This window comes from Haemorhous mexicanus, chromosome 7, assembly GCF_027477595.1.
Source record: "Haemorhous mexicanus isolate bHaeMex1 chromosome 7, bHaeMex1.pri, whole genome shotgun sequence".
Classification (NCBI taxonomy): domain Eukaryota; kingdom Metazoa; phylum Chordata; class Aves; order Passeriformes; family Fringillidae; genus Haemorhous; species Haemorhous mexicanus.
The window spans coordinates 11522455-11535585 of record NC_082347.1 but is presented as its reverse complement, the minus strand read 5'-3'; the positions used below and the strand labels follow the sequence as shown (position 1 = coordinate 11535585).

The 13131-nt window shown below is 43.1% G+C and overlaps 1 long non-coding RNA gene across 50 annotated transcripts in view; it reads right to left on the bottom strand.

Annotated features, from left to right (window-relative positions):
* Positions 1-13131, bottom strand: part of LOC132329728 (uncharacterized) — a 397002-nt gene that overhangs the window by 192247 nt on the left and 191624 nt on the right. For all 50 annotated transcript variants that reach the window (XR_009487141.1, XR_009487139.1, XR_009487143.1 and 47 more), the window contains one exon: positions 11600-11665. This is a non-coding gene — a long non-coding RNA (uncharacterized LOC132329728). The remainder of the gene's footprint in view (positions 1-11599; positions 11666-13131) is intronic.

The following is a 13131-nucleotide window of genomic DNA, read 5'->3' as shown; positions in this document are numbered from 1 at the left end:
CATTTACTAGAAGAAAAACAACTGCCAAAAAAAAAAAAAAGCCATGGCAAAACAAGTCTTGTTTCTTAAGCCAGAACAGTGACATTAAATCTCCTCATTGAGGAGAGGCACTGCTTCTCAAATAAAATCAGCTGGGCATGGAAAGAAAAGGCTCACACATTGTTCAGCATGATATGCACACATGCCATCCTTGGATCTGACCCCACTTTTGGTGTAAATAGCAATTTTGGGGGCTTCCTGATTCTGAGGCCACCCACAAGAAGGGCCAGGAAGCCCTTGGTCCCTTCTGGGCTGGGGAGGAAATTAAATGAGAAACCCTTACATCACTTTGAGTTGATTCCCAAGTTACAGCTTAAAACATGAAAGAAAAAATGGCATCCAGCTTAGCAAGAAGTAACCAGCATGAACAAACAAACTAAAAATGAACACCAGCAACACCATCTCCAGATACACTTTGGAAAGCAGAAGAATTTCAGGTAGGAGTCAGACTGTCAATCTACACATCTTATTACTGATGTAAAATGTCAGGTTTTGCCAACAAATAATGGCATCTGTTACTAAGGCAGCCAAAACACAGAAAATCACCATGAAAAATTTCCTTACAGCACAATTATATGGTGTTTGTGGTCTGGCCTGCAGTATTGCTGAGTCTGCCAGCCCTTCTCTTTGGACAGAGCAGCTCCCTCTGGGCAGATCCTGCCTGAGACAGGGGAGGGAGAGCAAACTCACTATTTGTGGCCATTTACAAAGACATTTACAAAGTACCCGAAAAATACTTTTAGCATTCTGCTACAATTCACTTTCTGTCTGTCCCAGCTGCTGCCTGAGGCTCTCCCACAGCTGCTGGCTGAACCCAAATGGCCAGAGACTCCCTAGGACAGAGGGAAAGGGCACAACCAGGCAACAGGACAGGGCTGGGTAGGTCAAAGAAATGGAGGCAGGAAGAAAATCGATGACTCTGAAATCATATTCCATTACTCCATTTGAACCCAAAAATATATAAAATATAAATAAATAAATCCTTCTAAGAAATCAAATTCTAGAATCCTAGTCCTACAATCCCAGAGAGTTTGGGTTGGAAGGGCTGTTAAAGACCATCCCATCCCACCCCCTTCCATGGGCAGGGACACCTTCCAGTGTCCCAGGCTGCTCCAAGCCCTGTCCAACCTGGCCTTGGGCACTGCCAGGGATCCAGGGGCAGCCACAGCTGCTCTGGGCACCCTGTGCCAGGGCCTGCCCACCCTGCCAGGGAACAATTCCTGCCCAATATTCATCCATCCCTGCCCTCTGGCAGTGGGAAGCCATTCCCTGTGTCCTGTCCCTCCATCCCTTTATTGTAAACAGTCCCTCCCCATCTTTCTTGCAGGCTCCTTTAAGGTCTGTGATTATCATTTATATCTGAACACTCAAAAAAGATGGAAATCTACCAGAAATAGGTGCAAAACTGAATTTTATCATTGATTCCCAAACCTACAACAATCTCTTACCTGTAAGTTTGTTCACAAAAACATAAATAAAAAATATTGGTGTGTATGCTAAACCCACATCAAAACCATTTCTATCTAAAAACCTAAGCATTAAAATAATCTACACATTATAGGATAGATACTTCATGCAAATAACTGCACGGAATATATCTTGAATTGAAATAATATCCTGAAGTCACAAAATGTTTAAAAGAAGTTACATAGGAATTTTCAATGCAGTTCACATATCTTGTCTCCAAATGCAGGCAGTATTGAAGACACAGGACATCATGCAGTTTTAAAATTGCCTACTTTCTAAAGATCTTTCTTTTCCAAATCAGATAATTAGAGGCTGGCTAATCTTCAGAAACAAGAAATACTCCTCATCTTACATCCCACTACTTAGTCAGGGTAAAAACTGATAATGTTATGTATTTATTTCTATTCCTTTAGCTGTTTTTTCTAAGAACAAAAGGATTTCATCATTCAATAGGTAGTATCAAAAAGCATATGGGAAGATCAACTATAATACAAGATACACAAGAGGCTGAAGTGGCTGTAAGCAATAAAGGGGAGATTCAAAGTGGAAAGTGACAAAATAGGCAATGTATGGTGGTCTTCACCCCTTCTGATGTTAGATTAGCTCAGTGTGGGGGTCTACATCTCTACCAGTGTTTTGGAGATGCTGTACAGTCAGTGCTATAGGTGGTTTGGTTTGTTTTGCTTTAAAAACCAAACTGAAGAACAAAAAGCCTATCACCCTTGTAAGCTGATTCAAACTCTTGTCTGGGGTTTTTGCATGAATCAACAGGAACTGCAGAACCTGGCAGCATTACCACTTAAACTCACTTAAAAACTGTACCTTTACATCGTATTTACAGAACCATGGAAAAGGCTGGTCTACAGAAGGCAGCCCCTGCACCACTCCACATTGTACACAAGTCAGAATTTACCCCCAGTCACTGAATCTGCACTAAAACAAAACCTTCCAGAAAGGCTGTTCCACAGATTTCCTTCCCTACAGTTTCTGACTTATCTGCAAGATGGAGCAGGCCTTTTATCGACTGTGTGATCACTTACAGGGTAATTATGAAATAACCTAAAACTAAATCCTTTGAATTTCTTTGCATACAAGACAATTTCCCTTTTTGCTCAGCAAAGACTTATGAACTATTGCAAGAAAAATCATTATTATAGTAATTAGGAATTCTCTATGGATTAAAATCTCTGGAACACCCTGTAATCCTTTTGTGAGCTAAACAAGTTTTCATTGTGTTGCATTCATATTTTGACTCTTAGACAGGAAAAGAAACCCTTAATCTCCTTGTGCCCCAGGGATCCATTCTTATATCCTGATACTTAGAATAGGCTCAATCTGTTTAAGCATTTTAAAATGCATTAGGGAATAAAGTAATCTGATCCTAAAACCAGATTTCAGTGTTGTTTGCAGTCAGCTCTGGCAGGATAAATCCACATACATCCTCCACCAAAGAAGGTGCTCCTGCCTGTCCCCAGGCACAGTCACACTGAGTTTGCTTAGGGTTCCTTGGGTCCCCAGAGAGTCCCCTCACAACAGGCATTTCCCATTCTCTGCCTCAACTGTGCAATTCTTCTTCAGCTCAGTTTTCCCACTGTATGACAAGAGGCAGAGTCTGCCAAAAGAAACTTTGGTGTGGCTCAATAGTTGAAAGCATCTTTTTCAATTTATTATATGCCATAGACTCTATGGCAACACTTCACACACAGAGATGTGCATGGTCACATCACAGCCCACAGGAAAGAGGGGGAAGGAGAAAGATCAGCCTGGTTTCCCCAACAGACTTTATATTAGATGAAGAATGAAAGCAGGGGAACTTGGGCTTCTAGCAGGAAATGTGATTACAGCATCACACCTAATCACCATCCTTGTTTTTGGAAAACTCTCCTAAGAAGCACCTTTCCTGGGATTTCTGTTGTCAGGTCATTTCCCAGCATCCCTGTGCATGATCCTACAGGAATAAAAACATCCTCTGACCATTGCATTTTGTTCCACTGTCTTTTAAGCATTTAGAGAACAAAGTGACATTTAACAGCTCCCTATGAAGGGGACATTTTTGTTCTCAGCTCCCTAGAGGCTGGCACCAGTAGGACTGACCTGGGAAGTCTGTGCAGCACTGGCCACGTGTCTGCTTTGAACACTACAAAAAGTGTTGGTAAAACAGCTTCCAAAGGACCCCTTCTAAGCCCCACTCTCAGTGCCTGGCACACGTGGTGGGGTTTTCTAGCTCTCAGCTGAAGTCACACAAATGTATCTGAGCACAGAATTTAAGGGCAACAGCAGATAAAAGAACAGGTTTGAGAGGCTTCCTGGGAAGTGGTACAAAATAGAGAGTAAAACAAACCAAATGTCATCAGCTGAGTATCTTTCTTTATGTGGTGTACATGAAGAGCAATCCCTAAATTCACAGGAATGAAGAGAGGGAGGCTAGAGGACTGCAAAGGAAGCTCCTTGAATAAGGAGTGCTTAACTGAAGTGATAGGAAATGCCAGAGCACATTAAACAATGTTCAGGTGTATAATGGAAAAGAACAACCTTAATAAAAACAGATTCACATGGGTATAAAGTACTAGGGAGGAGAATGAGTGGAATATTCAGGGTCTACAAACAAGCCACAGCAGAAAAGCACTTAACTCTTTCCACTTGAAGGAATAAGCCCTGCAGACACCTCAATGAAACTCCTGCAACCAAGGGAAAGGAGCTGGAACACCTCACCCTCCTCCCAGCAGGGTTTCTCACACACCTTCCCCCTGCCCCAGGCTGATTCACCCCAGCAGAGCTGTCTCCTTGCAGTGTAACAGCAAGCCATGGTCTCTCAGCCTCCTTCTTAGGTTTCCCAGGGACAAACTTCATTTACTGGTGAGGGACATGTAAATGTAGGAAAATGGTTTTATAAAATACAGAAGATGCACCCAAAAAATGACTGAGGTGTCTATTACACAAAATTATAGAGTACTGCTTAATAATTAATCTAATAACTAATAGAAATAGTTAATGGTGGCTCAAGTCACATCTATAATTTTTGCTCTTATTCCAGTCAGACACTAAGTTTAAGTGTACTACATTAAAAAAAAATCCTAACAGGCATTTACATTTTGCCCTGTCACTAATCAATCCTATTTAACTTAAAAAGGCTTTGGAGAATGCTATCATTTGCCTGTGATTGAGTGGACAGCCTTCTGAGCAGAATCCATTAACAGTCTGATGAAATGCAAAAGGCTGCAAGTGTTCCCCAGCCACCACTCTGAACTGTGCAGCAAGATGTAAAAGCAGCAGTAACACCCTGGCAGGAACAGGAGCTTAATGAAAATACAAACTCTGCACTAGGTATTACAATGAATAATCCAGAATTACGAAGTATGACAAACACAGAGTGTAAGAAACATGTTCAACGTCCACTACAACCTCCTACTTTGGTGATGTGGGACTTTCAGTATGAAGTAGAACTAATAACTAATACAGTGGTGATATCACACCAGGATTCTGTGAAAATTTTCATTGTACATGGAAAAGCCCTCAAAACATAATAACTAAAAAGCAATTAAAGTTACTTGATGAACTTATTTTCCATTTATAATGGCAATTTGTCTCAGAAGAAATGACAAAATCTCTTACATCTTAGGGATGTAAGACACGTGCTCTTGGAAGTTTTACTCCTGGACAAAGTTGTTAGTTAGGCTGTTGCCTCTGTCTGTGGAGGTGGAGGCAACACCTTGATGGTGAATTGATGGTGAAATGGTGAAATTCACCATTCTTGATGGTGAATTTCTCAACAAGAGTTTTCCAGCTCCCTGATAATTGTGCTAAAATAAAACCCTTCTCTTCCTCTCCATCTCCTGCCTCTGCTCCTTGTCCACTCTCCCTTTTCTCTCTGACACCTCAAGCTTTGTCTCTCTGACTGAGCATCAGGCCAGGACACAGTGACCACAATGTTCTAGGATCAGGGATAAGGCAGAGGGTACCCAAGTGTCAGTCAGAAAACACCAATTGAGCCCTGGATCATGGCCAGCAGGGAAGGCCAGGCTGGGCCATGGCACCAGCAGAGTAACCATGAGAAATACAACAGAACTTCCCAGCAGTGAAATGATGCACAATTTCTGGCTTATTCAGGGCTTGGACTGGGGTGAAAAAACAGATACTTCTGATCCTTCTTCACCTTTCAATTTTAATGCTGTCATGGCCATCAGAGTACACAGCCATCATGTAAGAGCTGTGTGCAGTAGAATAGACATATCTCATGTTCCCAGACCAACAGCCAAATGTATTTTCCATGTAAATATCACATATCTGTCAAATATATAAATCCACAAATCATGTATTTACAGTTATTCTCTTCTCCCTGTGTTTCCTCTATGTACAGGAATTCTCTTGAGGATGTTATGCAGCATCAAGGGGTTTTGCACCTGATCATCACCACTCTTCTGTGCAGCACCAACAAACTTCCCTGAACATCTGCAGGGGGTTTAAGGCCAACAGATCTATGGAACACAATTCAGTCACATTTGGCAGGACTCTGCTTCCCTCCTAAAACACACCCTCTGGGTGCCAGGATGGCCAAACCACAGCCAGAAGCACTTGTTCAAAAATCAGGTTCTTTACACTGGGTTCTTTGTGATGGTTGAGGGGGTTCCCTGTTCCATTAACCCTAAATTCAGAGGGACAGTATGCAGCTGGCTGCATCCCAGCTGGGCAACTCCAACAACACAGGAACCAACACAGCACTGGTCTGACCAGCATGGAACAGGTTTATCTAAGGATTTCCCAATCTCTCAAGACAGATATTTATTTAAATGACAACAGAAGGGTTTGAGCCTGATCCACATGAAAAGCACAAAATGATTTTCAGTCATGTCTTCCAAAACCAACAATATAGCTATTTTATATCCCACCTTTCCTGAAGAGGTACACTAAGCCCACACAAACATGCAGACACAAAAGAACCCCTCTTTGCTCACCTCAGCATCCAAACAGCCACATCTCAAAAGGAGGTTGGAACTTGCTACAGTGCCCATTGATCAGAAAGTTTCAAATTGTTGGTGAGAGCACTGTGGAGTGTTCTCCACAGCCACTTCTTACAAACCACTCACTATCATCATCAAGTTTTCATGAAAATAACAATAAATTGTTTTCTCCTGAGATGCAGCTTTGAATTGCTTTGTACTGTCTCAATCATGTCCTCTGGGAATGATTGTCTTTAGTGGTCAGAATAATATAGCAGGGCTGTTCAATATGGGTGCCAAAATGTAGGCAATCAGGTAATCAGCTTTATTTTTCAAAAGGCTATGTACCAACATCTCATTTTCAAGTTACTTCTGAAAAATGTGGCAATTTCAGGTGATAGCAATGAAAAAACAAGTCAGTTTACTCCCATGGAAACAGAACAGGTCTTTATTTAACTACCTGCATTTTAACATTGCTATCTGTGGCTGAATAGTGTTATCCCCTGGCAAAAAAAAGTTCTTAAAGCACTATTTAATTTATTTTCCAGAAGTTTGTTCTTTTTTAACAGGCATTTTAAAGAGGATGCAGTCATTTTAAAGCACGTCAACTATGCAATCAGTAGTACTTAACAGTGGGCTTTTTAATTTTAATTTACTTTAAAGAGCTAAACTGCCCTTTTAAGTAAATTAAAATTAAAAAGCCCATTGTTGAGTACTACTCAACAGCCTAATATCAAGCAAGGACCACAGCTGCCTCTTGACCATTTAAAAGCCACAAGATTACAGCAGTGCATGCAACCTGCAGTCACCATGGCTGGCACAAAGGACCCAGGTAAGAGACCATGCAGGGAGTATTTGAACCAGGCTGATAAATTACCTGCACAACCCCACTCCCACTCAATCTCATCTTCTGCTTTTCCAAACAGATTATCAACAGCTTGATACTGTCCAAATCTACTGAGGGGTTTTGTTGAATGGATGAGGGTTGCAGTACTGTCCAAGAATGTCACTAATATCCAATTAACCCAAAGTGTCCAAGACAGAGGATATAAAATATGTATGGCACTTGAATGCCTTTACAGCTCCTCCTGCCAGTGCACCAGTCATTCTCTGACACTGCAGGGCTCCAAGATCTTACAAGAGTAAGATATATATGCCTACATATCCTACTCATAAGACAGAAAGCAGCCACTTAGTCCCAGAATCCTGCCAGGACAGGTTATGACACAGAATTTTTTAAAACAGCATAATCTGGCAATAAAACACTACCCAATAATTCCTTCCAGAGACAGAATTCCATGTACTAAGGTATGACTGGGGGAGTAACCCTTCAGAGTTGTTTAAGATAAAATAGTTAAAAGTCTTTAGGTATCTCTGGCAGATTCCTCAGTCTTATTAATCTATAGGCAACATAAATATGAAAATAAGATTCCTCTGATAATTTTTGCAATTGTGTGTGCAGCAGATGATGTGAATCATTCAGAGCTTTGCAAGGCACAGTGAGAGACAGAGACATAGAGGCAGAGTCCAAAAGCACAACATCTGCTGGTGGCCCAGGTGACTGTTCTTCACCTGCCAGCTCAACACCAGACCCAGCAGGGCTTACCCAGCTGGCTCTGATCCTTCCACTGCCCCCTCATCTCAGGGAGACAAGGCTCCCGAAGGCCATGTGTTTTCCCAGATTCTTCCCAAGAACAAAGTGGGAAGGCAGATTGCAGATGTGGGGGGAGATGGAAACATTCATCAAGCTTCAGCTTCTTACCCAGCACAGATCTTTGGTGAGGAAGGAGGACAGGGAGGCCACTGGGAATTATATTCCTTCTTTAATACCTCCTCTGAAAGGTTCTGCCTGAGTTGCTTCTAAAGAATTACTCAGAGGATGAGGGAGAAAAGAAAAAGGCATTGACAGGAAAGGCACTAGTGCAAGGTCCCCTGTGTGATTTTATACTGGGAGCTGGATCATAGGGAAAATAAGGCTCTCTTAGAGAAAGTAACTTCAGGCCTCTGCCAGAGGAATCCCTGAGACAAGCCTGTCCCTAAGCCTGTTAGGACATGCCATGAAATACTGCCATTCTGAATATGAGGGAATTGTCAAGGAGCCCAGCAGAAACACTTTTTACAGTGGCTGGCCTGGCTGTTATTGTCTCTAGCAGCAAAGCCAGCCAAATTAACATTTTAAGCCATGTATTTCTCAGAAGAAGCACTTGGCTCAGAGTATTTTGCTATTTGGAATATATATATGCGCTTCACTAAGTTTTTAATGAACATATTTGGGCCAACTCGAGAAAAGCTGAATATTTTTGCCCAGTAACTGCAATTAAAATTCATTCCATGTGGTTGATGGACGTGCTATCCATTTATGCTCCTTGATGACTGACAGACCTCCTGAAAAAAACCTATCAGTCAGGCAGACCAATAGGCTTGGAAAATGGTAGTAACCTTCTTTGATTCCAGGCCAGCCACTGATGAGCAGAATTTATGGCTTGAAGGTTTTTCTTCAGCTCCAGTGCTGACATAACCCAAGCAGGCATTTGTTGGCTGTTGCCATGGTGACAGCAGGCAGGGAATGTTCCAACACTCCGTGCTTGGCACAACGACACCTCTTTAGCTTGCTAACAAATGTCTGATTAAACATTCATGTTCCCCCAGACATCCAATCCATATGGATGACTGACTCCACCAACACTTGACCCAAATCCTGCTCTGTTATGTGGGTGAGGTAAGAGTGAGGTGGTGGGGAAAGGACCTGGCACAGCACAGCTTTGCTGCTAGCAGGCATGGATCTTATTTGGAAACTAAATGAACAGCAGGCATGGGATCAAGCTCCTCTATCTGCATGTACTACTCCAGTGACATGTGTCTTAGAGTCTTCATGATACTCAGAGCCAGCCCCAAAAGAGTGCTGAAATCAACATCAATCACAGAGAAAATATCTTTTGGGGACAGTCATAACTTTTTCCTTGACTTTCAGTGGGGTCTCTGTCCCTCACTGATCTCCTGCTCCACAAAAGAGATGAAGATTTTTCTCTGCTGGACCTACCAGAACAGGTGCTGCTTCTCTACTTTGAACAGCTCAGATAAAGATGTCCTCCTCATCCTCTTCCTGCTAACTCTCACACAAACCCTCCCACTGTCCCTCCAAGGATTACACATCCATCTCCTGCCCCATTCCAGTGTTCTGCTGCAGCATTCTGTGGGAGAGGAACAAAATTCCACCTCCCTGTTGGGCCAGGGAAGTGGACTGCCAAGTACAAGGTGCTGCCCCTCCCTGCCTCCCAGGCTGGAATGAAGATGCCAAGCAGGAACTTCCAGGAGCACACATTTGTGTGCTGGAAACTGGGGCTTCAGCTGGGACACAGAGAGAACTTGTGGCACTGTGGGACAGGATCAGGGGCAGCAGCGTAGAGGGAGAACAAAACACCCTCTGGAGATACTAAAATTGGTGCCTCACGACTTCAAAGGTTGGTGATGTTACTGGGTTATTTGTTCCCTTCTTTTACTTCTAGGACTTCATGTTAGAGATGTATTACCCTGTGCTGGGAGGCCTCTGCAGAGACACTCAGAGGGCTGAGCTGAAACCTTGATTAAGCCACTGAACATGCTCTCCTGGCATCCAAAAAATGCTCTTTTGGCCCTTTCCACAGTAACAGAAACCATGCTTGTTACCACCTTATTTCCTACCCAAGCACAAAAGAAGTTTAAGCCACACACAAGAACAGAAGAATTTGTTTATGGAAAATGTATCCTATATTCATGCACATTATCCAGGAATAACTCACAGAAGTGAATATCTAAAGGAGATTTCATCTCATTTTCATCTCATCTTGCTGTCAAGACCCCTTCTGTCCTTTCCTGCTAGAAGTCATGCTACCAAGCCTGGGCTGTGATGATATCCAGGGCTGCTAAATCCCAAACCTCTACTCAGCAGCACTCTGGGGCTGTTAGGGCCACGTGTGACAGCAGAGTGACAGAACTCTGCTGATGAATTCCTGTGGAACACCAGCTGATGGGACTTTCCTGCCTAGTCCTGGGCTCTCACAGCCTCAGCAGCAGGAAGAACACCTACAAACATCGAATACTCATATGATAATCAGCATCACAAGTTAGAGGCTGGGTTTTTCTGTGGTGGTTCTAAAACCAGCATTTATTGAATCAACTTCTGTGGCTCTCAGTCACCTCTCACAGTCCCTGGGAAGCTTTAGGGCAATCTCACTCTCAGTTGTCCATTTTGGGTTTTGCCAGAGTAGACCCAGCATTCAAAGAGAGTCATCCCACTGCCTCCAGGCCAGCTCCCAGGAATTCATGGACACTAGTCACATCAGCCATGAAATGATTCACAGCAGGAAGGCATGCTGAAAAACCCTGCCTCTGTGACAGCCCTGCACTGGCTTCTACAGAGGAAGAGTTTACCCAGAAGACTGTAGGGTAGAACTTTAAAACTCATGGTTTTCCCCTTCAAACAGAATTATATTTTTCTGGATGAATGTAGGATTTGTAATTTTCAATCATGCGAATGTCTGGTGTTATCTGTTAAAAGCCTAAACTTTCCCTCTTCCCTCCAGACTGTTTTTGTAAATACACCTACAAAAGGGCTTTGTCTCTTTGTATGTGAAACCACATAACTCTGCCACTACTTCTGGAAGAGGCACTAATTGAATTTATTTAGTACCAGTTTTTTGAAGAATGCTGAATACTTTGCAATCCCTCATCAAGTAAAGCTCCCTTAATTTAAAATAAAAATATGATGCCAAGCCAGGAATAGAGCACCTCAGAGACAAGACTCAAACCATAGTCAAGTTCAGCCACCAAGAGCTAGACAAGTCAGAGAATTAATAAAAACAGCAGCTTTCTGCCATTTGGGGATAGGCATCTTAAAAGCTGAAATTCAGCCACTTCAGTAACTCTAACAGAGCACTAAGTCAGATAAAATTCAGCTTACATATCAGTTCTAGACATATTTCAAAAATCTGTATTTTTCTGTTCTGTGTTTCTGTCTCAACATGACTTTAAGGATAGGAAAGCACTGGAAAATGTGATTGACTCTAAGCCTACTCCTCCAATGTACAGACATGTCCTGCCCATAATTATCTCTGCAGTTACATATTCAGTTTTCCCCAGGTGTCATTTCTGACTGGTTCTTCAGAAAGTTTCCATACCTGTGCTGGCAGGTGACTCTTTCTTCCCCTTTTCTCCCTGAAGGTCAGAGACTCCATTTGAAGAACCTGTAATGAAAAGACATCTGAAGAATCCACATTTCTCAGTGCTCCAACATGCTGCTCTCCAGCCTCTTGCTGACAGCTGGTATTAAAATCCTGAGCTGCCTCTCATGTCAGGCAATTGAGAGGCAAGGCAGGCTCAACAACCAGAGCAAGGAGACAGAAGCAGTTCTGAAAGCATTAGAAATCCCAGAAAATTCTCAAGAGATTCTGACTATCAATAAAATAAAACAAAACAACAACAACAACAAAAACACCAAAAAACAAAACCAAAAAGCAAACAAACAAACAAACAAACAAAACCACAAAGTTTTCAGACAGGTCTCAGGCTGGCTAACAAAAATATCTGAAAAATGCTAACAATCTGCTACCCCATCAACTATCAGCAAACTTGGGGGACAGAGCCAGGGGGAAATGAGGGTGAATTTCATCAGACTTTATATTTTGGTAAATGAAATATGACTGAAATTCTGATGAATACTGACATCTGCTTCTGGCCTCTTCCTTTCTGGTATTGAGCCAACAATCCCAGTGTGAAAGCTTATGCTTGTTTTTCTCCTGAGCCATCCTGAGAATAATCCCAGCAGTGAAATACTTGTTCCATTCCTTCTGCTCAAGACCTGTAACACCTGACCTGCTCACAGAACTAACAGAAATGTCTACCTGGACATATATTAAAACATCACTTCTTATAAACAAGCTGGGTTTTCTACAAGAATTAATGTTAATGGAGCATAGAGCAAAACACAAAATAAAGACTCAACTCAGGCCAGAGCAACAGGCATGCAAATGTCCCAAGAACACAGAGATGACAAACACCAGCTCTGAGAGGTTCCAGCATTTGACAGGCTGGGAGAGCTGGGGGTGTTCAGTCTGGAGAAGGCTCCAGGGAGAGCTCAGAGTCCCTTGCAGGGCCTAAAGTGGCTCCAGGATAGCTGGAAAGGGACTGGGGACAAGGGATGGAGGGACAGGACACAGGGAATGGCTTCCCAGTGCCAGAGGGCAGGGATGGATGGGATATTGGGCAGGAATTGTTCCTGGGAGGGTGGGCAGGCCCTGGCACAGGGTGCCCAGAGCAGCTGGGGCTGCCCCTGGATCCCTGGCAGTGCCCAAGGCAAGGTTTGGAGCAGCCTGGGGCAGTGGAAGGTGTCCCTGCCCATGGCAGGGAGTGGCACAAGGTGGGCTTTAAGATCCCTTCCCAGTCCATTCCATGACTCTGGGATTTCCTTCCCTCAGTGCAGTTACTCCAGAAACTCCACAGCCCTTCCAGCAGGGCTGCAGTGGAATCATCAGAGGCTGCATTGCAAAAAGCTGGCAGGGGAATCAAAGCCACATCAGCACAGGAACAGCACGAGTGCACAGTTTAACAGTGAGTTTAAGCCAATGTAATGGCCAATGCTGATAAGGAGCTGATGATAAGGGGGTGTTCCCACTACTCCCTCCTTCCCATCCTTCCCAGCAGCTCCAAACAA